We start from the raw sequence: 14,546 nt of genomic DNA on the forward strand, positions 1-14,546 counted from the left end.
ACCCTCAGCTGTAGCATTTGTTTGCCTGAATTGACTGGACACAGTCTAAAGGGAAGGAAGGAAGTTAAACGTTTAGTAAACTTCGTATAACTTTGCTTATTTTAATCTAAAATTATTTAAATTCAAATAATTTTTAAAAAGTTCGTTTAACTTCGAACCGCTTCCCCTCTCCCCGATATGATATTGAATCCTCAAAATAAAATTTTTATGACTTACTGCTATTACCTTTGCATCTGCTTTCCAGAATTCAGTCTCACCATCATATTCAAGAAGCTCATGGGTGATCTCATATGAGATATTGATTATACTTTGATTATGCTGGTTTTCCAGTCTGTTGTTCTAGGATGACTGGCTTTCAACTTGTCAAAAATCCCTTACACCATAAGCGTGCAGTTGTTGGTCTTTCAAGAAGGGGTGTAGCAGGGAGCCTACAGCATAAAGCATGATGTCACATCTTCCTCTTGGGAATTGTTTCTCGAGTTCTACAAAGATTCCTATAGAGGAGAGGTAACTTGAAGCGAGCCATGCAGACACCAATTTTAACCTTAAACCTCGAGTCAAAGTGGGCAAGCAGTCCTTGGAACGGGATAGAGTCACACATGGAGAAAGGCTGATTGTCAGTAGCAAGGTAAATCACGAGCTTTATGTCACCACGAAGTTGAGCGGTGCTCTGTGTTGGATAGTACAGATTCTTTCTGGCTCTTAGAACCCTTTTTCTTTTCCTGTCACCTAAAAAAAAATGTATACATTTGTTAACATTGAATTAACTTCGGATACCATTGTTTACATCAATAAAAAATCATATAAGTTTGACATGAAGTCGTATAACTTCGCTACATCGTATCGTAACATCCATTATTTAACTAAGTTACCAGTGCCAACTGTTTCCAATTCATCTTCTGCCTCTTCAACTTTGCCTCCTTGGCAGCTTCTGCTTCATCTTGTATCTTTTGATTCTGACACATTTCAATGTACTCATCTTTATTGTTGGATCGCAGGTGACCACTCAGAGTCGATGTTGACCCAAAATTCATTTTTAGGTCCTTCTTGCAGATATTGCACACACCATAGGCCTCATCTCCCCTGTATTCCTTCAGGAAGTACTGCCAAACCAGCGAGCAATGGGTCTTTGGCATATTTGTTTGATGTTTTAGAATGTTTAAATTGTGTTAGATAACATACACAAAGTTATAAGTTTTCAAATTCGCAAAATATAATGCAAACAAATTTTTACGATTTTCATACCCGTAAAATTTTGATTTACAACTTTTTGTGGCTTTCAACATCGTTATAATTAAGTTTTAATAACTTTTAAAGGTTTTCAAAGTCACTTACCAAATTAGTTTCTTAATTATATGGACTGATAAAAATCGTGAATAAATTGCACATCCAAACTTTCAATTGTTGTTAAATCGTTATAAAAAGATGTTTTTTTCAACGTCTCTAAAGAAAAAAAAGGATGAAAAAGTCGTTTAAAAATTTTATTAAAAAAAAAATTTTTGAATTAACTTTTTATTAATTAATAAGTTTTCTAGTCTATTTAATTAAACTTGATATTTTGTTACAATTTTGTTTCCTTATTTGAAAATTGTTTTTTTTTCCTAAGTAAATAAGTTTTTTTTAAGTAAATAAGCTTTTTGCCGCGAATTATTGAAACGCTTTGGTTGAAAGATGCGAACTGCCGTGGTCTGTTTAAAAAAATTATTTTAAACGTGGACGAACAAGGCGTGCGATCGCACGCGTTTCCCGGGAAGGCTTGAGAATATTGTGAAAGTATAGACTATTTTGGCATGTTGATACCATGGCTGATTTAACATTTTCAACATTTATATGATTTAAAAATTCAAATCCTTCTGGCACACATTTAAAGTTCATTTTGTAAATCAATTTATTGACATATATTGATCAATGCATTGAATAAGTACTCTTCTGACACAAAAACAGGTATTTTATTATCATTTATTTAATTATTGCGATTTTATGATACTATTGATGTTATACTATATTTCTATACTATATAGGCTTGTAATTCCATGTGGAAAAATTGAATTTTTTCCGAAAATGCCCAAGTTTCAACAAGTTAAATTTTTTCAAAAGGACTTGAAAACCATGTTATTTTATTTTGCTATTTATATTGTGTAAGAATATTTTGATCTTATTTTCAAAATAAAGTTTTAGTGTCGCATAAAGTGTGTCGTTTCTTTAATGTTGTTTTTATTTAAATCATTCACATAGTAAGAAATAGTAAGCTAAGTTTAGGTCACATTTTAAAATTATTATGCTATACATACATTAAAACCGCTAAAATCGTCGAATAATTCCCGTCTGGGTTGTTATTCAACGGTAGTACAGTAGTGGTATAGTGGTATAGCGCTCACCTCATAATCAAGAAGTTCCAAATTCGATCACGATTACGTCCCTGGTAGTACCGCGCTCAACTTGTTTCTTCGCGTGGCGGTCTTGTTTGTCATGGTTTGTGTTTCGGAGTTATAGAGTTGAGAGAGGATTGTAACAACAACTAAAGCAGCCTCCTCGACTGTAGTGGCTTTTTCGGTCTTGAGGAGGTAAATTAACACACAAAAAAAGACTAGACACAAATTAATAAATTCTGTTCTTTTTTCTGCGATAACATCAGAATACTTTCCTGACTATTTATCTGCGTTGAATCAAGTAACAGTTGCAAATTTTACATTTGTTAGGTTTAAGGGTTAAAGATAAATAATTTAACGTGAAACATTTTGCTAAAATTTATTTATTAAAATTATTTAAGAATACATTAAACTTCCTTGTGAGATGACTATTTTATTTGATATCGATGACTATTATATTTGATAGGGGTGAATGACCTAAAAATAAGCTTGTTCTTAAAAATATGCTTCTTGTCGTACTATACTATAAAGATATAAATTACGACTAGAATATACATTGTGAGTTAAATATTATTAAAAGTAGTAAATTATCACTATAAAAATGCCGTAAATAATATCAATTCGCAAGGCAAAGTAACTGCTTTTAGTTCGGTTTACTTTGTTCGTCGTGCGTATCTAATATTTTGCGACAGATACGTCCTCTCAAAACTATTTTTATTGGTGCATTCTTGTAGAAGAAATTTGGTATTTATTTATTTTACATGAAGTTAATCTATCTAAACGAGCAAACTCAAAGAATAACCCGATTAAAAAGGTATGTAAAATATAAAATATTTTGTAAGTAACTAAGACGTTTTAATTTTTTTTTTTCATAATGCAGGATGGTTTAACAAAGAGTTGATTGATTTTTTTATATTTAACTGAACAAACCAAAATTTAAAAAAAGCCTTTTTTAACTTAGAGCTGGGTTTGGTGGTACAGGCATGACCGTCTTCTCATTAATTGCAATACAAACAATGGTGTGGAAAAGCAGAATGAGTCTTCCAAATATTCAGCGACATAATTTCAAATTTACAGCGACATAAAAGCCTAAAAGTAATACACACATAAATAAAAACAAAAAACACTTGCTCTGGTTTGTTTTTCAGCAGAAAATTTTTTATCAGTTGAAAAAAATAAATTCAGAAAACTCAGGTATAAGCATGTGATCAGCAGGTTTTTTCTTAATATACTTAATATTAATATTAATTCATAGTTTAGATTATTAACATGACTAATATTAGACTGTTTTTCCCTTATCATCACATTATGCAGTGGTGTCATGTAGCAAATAAAAGTGCTGGAACGGTCGAATAATATATATATAAATATATATATATATATATATATATATATATATATTTATATATATATGTATATATTTATATATATATTTATATATATATATATATATATATATATATATATATATATATATATATATATATATCTATGTATATATACATATGTATATATATACATATACAGCGGTGGCCAAAAATTAAAGACCATTCATTTTTTAGTTGGTTTCTTAATCTTTAAATTAAAATTAAGAAGATTCTAATTGACATATTAAATTTTTTTTTTTAATATCTTTTTATTTAAAACATACGGATTAAAGTGGTATAATTTTTTTAATCTAATTCTAATTTAATAGCGTTTAACTTATTAAAAAACTGATGAGTACTTATAAATCTTCTTTAAATAAATTGGACAAAATTTAACGACCACTTTCAAATCTTTAATTTGCACTTATTAAAAATAATAATCCATTATTTTTTTTAACTGTCTTAATTGCTTATTACGTTGGCTATAAAATAAAATGTCGACACCTGAGTTTCGATATCAAATAAACATTTATTTTTTGAATTTCAATAAGGATATAAAAAAATTGCAAAAATGCGTGCAAAGATCGAAGAAAAAGACAGATACGCGGCTCTTGTATTAAAAGAAGAAGGCTATAGCATCAGACAAATAGCAGAAAAGCTCGGAAGGTCTCACTCTTGCATTGTTAACATAATTTGACGATACAAAGAGACCCGGTCAATTAATGATCGTCATAGGACTGGACGCAATAAAATTTCAAATGACGGTGATGTTCGCTTGTTAGTGAGATTAATGAAAGAAAACAGACAAGCATCATCTGCAGACTTGTCTACAAAATGGATACTGTCAAATGGTCTGAAAGCAATCCCTAGAACTGTGCGAAGGGTCCTCCACAATTTAAATTATTTATGGCGTGCTGCTGCAAAAAAACCACGCTTAAATAAAAAACAAAAATTTGCCAGGAAAGAGTGGTGCAAACTTCATAAAAATTGGTCAACAGATGAGTGGAGCCGTGTGGTCTTTAGTGATGAAATGAACGTTGAGGTAGACAACAGAAAAGGTTGCGTAATGTTGTGTAGACTTCCAAACGAACGGTTTGATGAATCTTGCATTTTGAAACAAACAAAACAAGGGAGTGGTTCAATAGGCATTTGGGCCTGTATGAGTGCCTGTGGAGTTGGCGTTTTTCATTTATTCGATGGTAGACTCAACAAAGAAAGGTACATCGAAATTTTGGAAAACTCGCTTATTCCTAGCATTGATTTATGGCAGTTGCAAGATGGATTTATTTTCCAGCAAGATAATGCGCCGTGTCTTAAAGTGCATGTTGTTAGCGATTGGTTCAATTCTAATAAAATTCAAGTGCTTCCATGGCCTGCCAATAGTCCAGACTTGAATCCAATAGAGAATTTATGGTCGTGGCTTGATCACAAGCTTGGTAAAGAACAACTTTACAATTTGGAAGATTTAAAATCTTCTATCTCTGATCATTTGAAAAATGTGCCTGATGAAGTAATCAAAACTTTAATGAATTCAATGCCAGAACGAGTACAAGAGTGCTTGAAAACAAATGGAGGAACAACACGTTTCTAAATTATTTTTTTATTGCTTTTTCAAATAATTTTGAAACTTGTCTTAGAGTTTTGTCCAATTTTTTTTCACATTTATATTTTTTACTAGTCAGTTTTTTAATTTTTTAACATTATTTTGTTAAAAAATAATAAATTCTTTTATAATAAATATAAAATACAATAAAAATTCTTTCTAAAAATGTTTTTCTCTTTTTGATACCTTTTTCCAAAATAAAATTATACTAAGGTTAAAAATAAATTTTGAAAAAAAAAAGAGTGGTCTTTAATTTTTGGCCACTGCTGTATATGTATATATATATATATATATATATATATATATATATATATATATATATATATATATTATATATATATATATATATATATATATATATATATATATATATATATATATATCAGAGCCGTAACCACAATTTTGATATTGCGGGGGCCTAGGGTTTCTTCAATTGAAAAAAAAAAGGGGGGGGGGGAGAGAGTTATGAAAAAGAAAAAATTTAAAATAATAACATATAATAACTAAAACAATTCTTTTTAAATTAGTTTTAATAATAGACTGCTGATAATAATTCGAAAAAAATGTTGATAATAACATTATTTGATTTGATAATCGAATTGTGATGTATAAAAACCTCACGTGTATTACAATAAATACTTCATTTTTTGCAATAAAATGCAGTATTGAAAAAATGTAAGTAACTCCTAACTGGTAGTCAGAAAGTTTTTCTGTATTTTGTTGACAATAAGTAAAAATTAAAATGCAAGACTGGATTTTTTTTTTTTTTTTATCACTTGATAAAAAAAAAAAACCCTTGACCAAACCCTCAGTCGATGTAGCAGCACTCCGTTGCGAGTCAGGCTAAAAGACAGTAGAAAAAAAAAACATTTTATTAAAAAAGATAAAAATAAAAACATTGTTTATATTATTAAAAACATTTAGAATGTTTTAAAAACATTCAGAATGTTTTTAAAAACATTCTGGTCAATTAAATTTGCGTTTTTGTGGTTTTTTTAAAAAACGATTAATTTGTAATTAAATTAATGGTTTTAACTTTCTGACAACACGCAAAGGTTGGACGATAGTCAAAAGTAATTAAAAGTGACGTATTTGTTGGCATAAGAATCATTTATTTCCTTCCGTACTCCCAAATGCAACAATCTCTTTCTCTCTATTTCTCTCTCTCTCTCTATCTCTCTCTCTGTATATATATATATATATATATATATATATATATATATATATATATATATATATATATATATATATATATATATATATATATATATATATATATATATATATATATATATATATATATATATATATATATATATATACATATATAAAGTACAAGAACGGCATTACAGACCGTTCCGGCTCTATGAAATCACTGACATGTATATTGAAAATATCATGTCTATAATACTACATACCAAATCACTTAACTTAACATACCAAATCACTTACTTAAAAAGAAAGAAATAAAAGGAGAAAAAATATTACAAAAAAATTAGTGTATGATAATTGTAAATGTCAATAAATTGTTAATTCGAGTAGTGTTTTGTATTTTCAGAATCCCCACTACACAGAGAATACTATTTATACCATGTCACATACACTGGAGACGAAAAGAACTCCATGTGGTTTAATTTCAAAACTAATATAATCAAATATATACCAATATTACAAGCAACCCATATCAAGTGTCAATATGGAGACGGAAAACCTGATCCGGAATTTAACGGAGCACTCCACACCCACTGAATGTTGTTCATCCTGACCAATGCCAAAAGACTCGATGCAGTACACAAATCTCTGTGTAGAGCGCTATTCGATTATTAGAATTAAATGTTAAGAAATGCGGAGATATAGAGGTAATGAAAAAAACAGTGTTTAGATAAAATTACCTACGACTACGAAACACAGGTATATTGGGAAATAGTATTATGTAGAGATGCATGGGGATCACAATGTATTTTATTAAACTTATTGCTGACCAAAATAATATGGATGTAAATAAACTTTTACATGATTTATCAAGTTTTATTTAAATTTAAATAACAAAAAGAAGGGGTTAATATTATGTGGACCAAGTGATACTGGCAAATCATTCTTTGCAAATCTGCTATATAGTAAATTCGAAGACCACGAAATTGGGTATTTTAACTGCCCAACATCAAAGACTGTATCAAATTTTATGTTACAATCATTATAAAAATGCATTCACTTACAGAGCAGATGAATTTGTATTTGAGGAGGCAGCAATAATACAAATGATTAAACAATTATTAGAAGGAAGCCGAAAATTACACAGCGACGTTAAATATAAAGATGCACTACAAGTTGATCCACACCCCGTTATAATAACAATGAATGCTAACTATAAGAAGGATATATTAAAATGGCACTCAAACGAATAACCGATGTTTGAATGCAGATGCGTAATTTTATTCATGGGAACCCTATTAAAGACTACATTTACGGAAGATGAATTGACAATATTGTTATTGTGCGGGAATGAATTATTATATATTTTTAGTAATAATAAGCCAGATATTTCAAACACTAATGTAAATTTATTAAAGTTAGAGAAATACATTTAATTTATAATTTTGTTTTTAATCTTTTTTTTTCGTGTCACCAGTTCATCGTCTTCTGAAGGAAGAGTAGAAACGATGTTTAAAAACGTAGTAGTATATTTCAGAATAAACATACGTAATCCACCGTTAAATGTAGAAACAGTTTTACCAGTAGTAGTAGTAGTAGTAGTAGTAGTAGTAGTAGTAGTAGTAGTAGTAGTAGTAGTAGTAGTAGTAGTAGTAGTAGTAGTATTCTGCCAATTAATACTAACTTGGTACTTTATAATTATCATAATCTTTAAATATACGCGAGTTGAGTTCATCAAAAGCATTAGGTTGGCAATGTATATCAAAATAACTTTCATACTTTTATGGAAAATCATTAAAATATTTTTGTGCTGTATCTTCAAGAGTGGGAGCTACAGATCTAACAATAGGAACTATTATACTGGATGCAAAATCACTATTAGGTCTAGATTTATATCCCCTATCCAATACAGTAAGATATTTTGTATCAGCGCTACCAATTTGTACATTTCCTGATATTTTGAAATTATCACGCGTTTTTCCAATATTTAAAAATGGCTCTAAACTTTCATGCATAAACTACAGACCTATTTCTCTTTTATCTAACATTAGTAAGCTTCTTGAGAAACTTTTGTATTCTAGAGTGTACTCTTTTCTAAACTCATTTAATTGTTTATCTTTGATGTATCAATTAAATTAGATACATCAAAGTCCTTCAAAAAAATTTTCATTCCAACATTTCCAGCGCTAGTAAAGTATGCTAGTCTTCTTTTTGTTTTTGACTCCTTAAATAAAAACTTACCAACTCGTATCACAAACTTGTTCACAGAAAGTAGACATTCCTACTCAGCTAAAAATAAACACAATGGAAAACTAAATTTATCATCTTTTAAAGCCCAGAAGTATGGTAAAAATTCTATTGTTTCTCAGTGCGTCTGTAAATGGAACAGAAGCCTTGTATGCATTTTGAATATGTCCAAAAAGCTATATCCTAAAATACCTTTACTCCATCTTAAACAATATCAATTTAAAAACATTCTGAAAAACTTTTTATCCTAACTTTTAGACATATCCTTACGATTAAAATACTCTTTTAATTTTTTTTTCGCCATTACTACAATTATCATCAGTACTTTTTATTTATTTATTTTCTTTTTTTTATTATTAAAACCTGCAAATCATGATTTCTACATGTTTGTTTTAATGTATGTTCTATGTGCTTTAATCTATGTGTTTACGGTCCATATGTTTCATTGCATGTCTTTGCTTATTATTACTTATATTATGTTTAAAAATTGGTGTCACTCCTTTGATCAGATTTCTGTATGAGTGACACCATACTAAAATAAATCATTAACTTATTATTATAAATAATTTTATGCTCATATCTACCATTATAATATTAGTCATTATTATTATATTTTCATTGTAATTATTGTCCACATACTTAATATTCAATTACTATAGTTTGTATTAATTTTTTTTTTATCTTATATTATTATAATATATTATTATTATTACTATTATTATTACTAATATTATTATTATTATTATTATTATAAAAACTATTGAAAAAATGATTTACGGAAAAGCTTGTTGTTGTTGTTATTCGCGCAATTACACAGTATTGGGATTTTTCTTATACTTTATTAAAGAACTTTGTTACGCTGAACATTATTTCTTTTAGCTATACTGATTCCAACTTTATAATGAATGCACGTTACAGAACGTATGCACGTTGGGTGCCAAGTTATCTTTACTACCGTCCTTCTAGCTTTGCTAGACATCGTCTAATAAAAAAAGTAATGTTTAGAACATAGATTTGTTCGGAGTGATCATGATTATACATGGAGTTTTTGCTGTATTAAGTTCTACCAAGGCAGCTACTAAATATTTTGTATCATTTGGTGATGAGATTACAATGCCAAAATGTACTTGTTTGAGTTAGATATCAACTGCATATCCATGCAAACATTTTTTTTAGTATTTAGAAAGTACCCTGCTTGGTCATGGAGTGCTTTATCATCACTGTATCTAAATTCACCGTATTTAAACTTAGATGCTGATAATTATGAAGCATCACACGAAAAGCCACCATTTAGTTGGTCGGAAAGTTCAATTCTACATAAAAAAGAACTAGATGTCATTAAAGATTGAAATTAGAAATCTAAAAAAGTTACAAGTGTTTGCTCTGGGGTAAATGTTAGAGAAATGCTTACAACAATCCAAAATCTATCATGAGAACTTGAAGAAAAGTCAGAAGAAATTGTTTTTGTATATAGCACTCTTGCTAGTATTATTAAAAAACTTAAACAAGCAAGAACTTAAGAATCTGGAAATCCAATTCCTCCATTAGATATCAAGCTGCCTTGTCATTTAAAAAAGAACATTTCAATTTCTGTTTGTAAACCAATGAAGCTTCATAACAACTGCGTTAGCAATCACAAAGATATGAGAAATGCATCTCTAAAATATTTCTGAAGGAAAAAAAAACACAAAACCGAGACAATTGAGGTCGACATAGTTGAACTTATTGATGGAGATAATATATTTATTGATGAGGAGTTAGTTACTGTTAATGATAATGATGAATTCCCAATGAAAAGACTAAATCATTTATCACCTAACTGTAATCTCTCTTCCGATGATTTAAAAGATATTTTAACGAACCGAATGTTGTCTGACATCGTTATCCCCGCCATACAAAAGATGATGACATGTGTTCCGGATGATCCAGTTCTTGAATAAAATCTATCGTTGCATGTACAAAAAGCATCTTTCGTCTAGGTGTTGCATGATGGCGATGCCCACTGGTTGACTATTAGTACATTTGGATGTTCTGCTAATAAGGTTTTCTTTTAGACAGTTTTTTTCGTAGAAAAGTGAAAAAACATGTTGTTCAGCAAATTTATGTTAAAATGCATTGCACTGAAGATACTTTAACTGTCCAAGTTGTACCGGTGCAACATCAAACAAATTCAGTTGATTGTCTTTTGCATTCGTTAGCTATTGTTAAACGTATTACGGATACAGGTTCAAACCCAAGTTATGTTGCTTTTGATGCTTTCAAAAGAGAAATCATTTCCTAGAATGTTTGAAAGGCAACCAATTTACTGGGTTTCTGAGATACGAAACAGCTATGCGGTTCTGCAAAGAACAATAATTTTTCTTTGCATAACCGCATTTTCCATTTTTCCTTGCCCTGCATTTGTAGAAAAGTGCAGTTAACTTTAGATAGTTGTATTAAAGATAGATAAGTATTAGTCATTGAATTGCTGTGTCTTTACATAATATCTTTTTGTGTAACTGAGAATTATATTTAATCATATGGTGCAATGCAGAACAGTGATGGGCACAAACTTTTTTATTATAGTTTAACTAAACTACTAACTAAAACTAAAAAAAAGTAGTTAAACTTTTAGTTACAAACTTTTTATAAAAAGTAGTTAACTTAAACTAATTAGAAATAGTTAACTAAAATTCAACTTTTTTGCGCACGAACCAATTTATTTCAAAAATTTAAAAAAGTTCAATCACTAGTGATCAAACGCGATCTTAGAAACAGTAAGGTTTATCACTTTTTAGTTTAACATCTTTGTAGCACATGTTCACAAGTAAGCTGTTCATGTTATCAATAACAATTACAGATTATTAGATTAACAGTTTGAATTTATGATATTAGCAGACCAAGCGGAAATGATGTTGAAAAGTCCAGTTCATGCACTAAATAAATAAATACATAAAAATAGTAATAACAGAATCCTTGGAGTCCTTGGTCAGGTGAGTGGTGCATAGAAATAGAACGATTTATTTGGCGATATATAAAAGATTTAGTTAATAAAAATTTAGTTAAACTTTTTCAACTAAACTAGGAAAAAAGTTAGTTAAACTAAAAGTTTAACTTAAATAAAAAAATTTAGTTTAACTATTGCATTTAACTAAAAAAAAGTAGTTTAACTAAAAGTTAACTAAAAAATTAGTTAACTATGCCCATCACTGATGCAGAATATGTGAAAATTGGTATCATTGTGTTTGTGAACGTATCCATGATTATGTTTTTTGGAAGACAAATGTGTAGAATGGTCAGATTCAAAATGCAGCTCTATGTTGTAAAACGTTTTTATTATTTTATTTATTATTTAGTTTCGTAAAAAATTTAAAAAATGATTTGTTAATAATATAAACAAATCAAACAGATACTGACTCCATATTTGTAGATGTATTTTATTTATCCTTTTTTTTCTCGCATAGAAAAGAAAGTTGAATATAATTCAACAACAACAGTTTGATACTTTATTAATTTTTTCAAAGAGAAGAAAGCCTTAATAAGCTTTGTTAAATTATAACCGAATGCATAACACCTTGACCTTCGCTTTTCAGAAATATAATATAAGAATGCGAAAAAGACAAATAATTTACTCATAGATTATATTAAATTAGAAGTTGGACTTCGATCGCCTTTTGAGTTATTTATGAAACTTTTTTGAGTTTTTATCTGCCAACCGCCTGATACATTCAAATTGTTTCTTTGTTTGCACCGTTATTAAATATCAGAATTATTTACCGGCACTACCGGCAATAAAACGCATTATTTTATGGCACAGGTGACATTTACGGCTAGTCAAAATTAATAAGGCAGTTGACGGGTACCCACCTGATAGTTACTGCCCGGGTAGCATGAAAAGTTTGGCATTTCTTTCATTCATTTTTAAAGTTTACAATCATCAATTGTAATATAACAGTTTAACAATATTATTTATGTAAGATGTTAAAAGTTTTAATAGTTACAATTTCAACCATCAGAATTTCTTAAGAGGTCATCCATAAATGACGTCAGTGTTTTTTCTTAATTTTTCGACTCCCCTCCCCCTTTGTTAAACTCTGTCAATTTTTGGCCAACCCCCGTTATATATGATGTCAGTTTTTGTGTACTCCACCCCCCCCCCCCCCTAAAAAACAATAAAAATGCTTAAAAACCATTGATTTTTTTTCTGATTAAATTATACATTTATATAATAGTAGATCTCATCAAATTATATTATATAATAGTCGATATCTCATTAAATAATCAGCTAAGCAAATAGTATTATATATCTTTATCTTTAAATAGTTTAAATAGTATATTATCTTTAAATAGTATTATATATCTTCCCATGGGTTGTTGAAGTGATGATCGATTGAAACAATAGGTAGTGAATGCTCTCCGCGCTCTAAAAGGATATCGTATTCTTGAGGTACAATCAAATTCGTTGCGTCAACTTCATTTTCATCTAACCATTCAGCAATTTCCGAACTCTTCTGCAAGGCGATGACTGCCAAAAATTCTGTCTGACGCTTGGCAGCGATACGAACAAGTTGAAACCTTTTAATTAGAGGGAGTGTTATAGCAGAAGAATGGATAGAAGCGTGCTTTTTCAACATAGCTTGAGAGGCAAAGTAGATATTGCACTTTTTACAGATTCTATCAGCTAGGCTAGACTGAATTGATGGACAAAACGCATCATACGGCAATCCAACATTGATCTTGTAATAAAAGGCTCCTTGACTCTAGCTTAGATTTGTCTGGATCAATATACTCTGTAATGGATGGATAACCGTCAATTTGTAGATCAGACCAAATATCAGCCAAAGCCTGTCCAGCAAAACTAAAGTTCTTTTTTTCTAAATTTTCATCGTTTGTCCTGCCTGATTTAAAAAGATATGTTGGTTATTATAGGTTAAAAATTATATTAATATTTTTACAAATTAACTTTTGTCAATGTAATTACCTTGAGAATCAAGATGAGTTCCGTAATGTTCGTGCGGAAGAATCACCCCAGATAATTCTTTACTTAGAGGTGCCATTCGTCGTTCAGGTCTGTTGAATGCACTGCGGCCTGGAGCGTTCGTTATGATGAAAAGAGCGTCAAGGTTATTCTTTAAGAAATGGTGAATCCCGATTTCAATTACTTTCTGGTATCTGGGATTTTCGTCGGGTCCTCCATCGACGCTAAACACAACGATAGGCTTAATCATATTAATTTGAGGATCTCTGGTAATAGAGTCGAATTCTTTGATATCCAAGAGCCGCTGAAAGTCTAATCCATAAGCGAAGACGGTCGAGGATGCGTGATTTTCTGATCGAACAGCAATGTAGGTAGGTCCAGAATAAGTAACAGTATCTGTTTTTCTAATATCATCTTTTTTGATTGTAATTCCAGCTTATACAGATGGTATAAGCTTGTGTTTAGTTGCCACGACCCAGTCGTGGTCCGGGAGAGTTACCCGGTACTCCATATGCATCAACAACGGCGCCTGTTTTTTGGCTGCTGTGATTCCAATTGGCACTCTAGCCTTGTCGTCTTGGCTAATGAAACACAATTCATCTGTCCCTAAAATAGAACAAACTTCTTCCACATATTTTATAGTTGAACTGCAAAAGAGTTTGTCAACATGTTTTAAATGATTCGAGGACCGATCAATCTAACAGAGACTGTTTTGACGTGCCTTTTGCCTTCTAATGTTCCGTAACTTCTCGGAAGTAGATGAGTATAGAGGACGCTCTTGCTGATTGCAAATCCAATTTTGTTCATCTCGGATGTCAATTCGTCGAGAGTTTTAATGCTCTAAATAATAA

General features: G+C 30.0%; 1 long non-coding RNA gene across 2 annotated transcripts; it reads left to right on the forward strand.

Moving 5' to 3' along the window:
- Positions 1-3,003: 3,003 nt before the first annotated feature.
- Positions 3,004-7,934, forward strand: LOC136084413 (uncharacterized). Of its 2 annotated transcripts, none has more exons than XR_010640551.1 (3): positions 3,004-3,183; positions 3,331-3,563; positions 6,882-7,934. It is a non-coding gene; the product is annotated as an uncharacterized LOC136084413 (long non-coding RNA). The 2 variants fall into 2 exon arrangements; XR_010640550.1 differs by having other exon boundaries at positions 6,898-7,934.
- Positions 7,935-14,546: the final 6,612 nt, after the last annotated feature.

The sequence above is a fragment of the Hydra vulgaris genome, chromosome 08 (genome assembly GCF_038396675.1).
Source record: "Hydra vulgaris chromosome 08, alternate assembly HydraT2T_AEP".
Lineage (NCBI taxonomy): Eukaryota > Metazoa > Cnidaria > Hydrozoa > Anthoathecata > Hydridae > Hydra > Hydra vulgaris.